We start from the raw sequence: 349 nt of genomic DNA on the forward strand, positions 1-349 counted from the left end.
TAGAGAAGGTTAGATGCAACAATTAGGTGTGCAGTTGTGATGGATATGGTGGGAACACAAGGACTAGAAGTGAGCCACTCAAAACATAATGGATAGATACATTGTTAAGGAAAAAAGCAAAAGGGAGAGCAAGACAGAATGTATTACAATTTGTGATATGAGAGAGAGTGAGAGAGAGAGAGAAATGTCTCAAGAAACTGGTGAGAATGTGACCTCTGAGAAATGGGATTAAAAGTACTTGGTTGAAAGGAGAGGTCTGCTGGGCTTGGTGGCTCAGCCTGTAATCCCACGCTTTGGGAGGCCAAGGTGAGTGAATTGCGTGAGCCCGCGGGTTCGAGACCCGCCTGGG

The sequence above is a fragment of the Carlito syrichta genome, unplaced genomic scaffold (genome assembly GCF_000164805.1).
Source record: "Carlito syrichta isolate Samal-C Ts95f unplaced genomic scaffold, Tarsius_syrichta-2.0.1 Scaffold314352, whole genome shotgun sequence".
Lineage (NCBI taxonomy): Eukaryota > Metazoa > Chordata > Mammalia > Primates > Tarsiidae > Carlito > Carlito syrichta.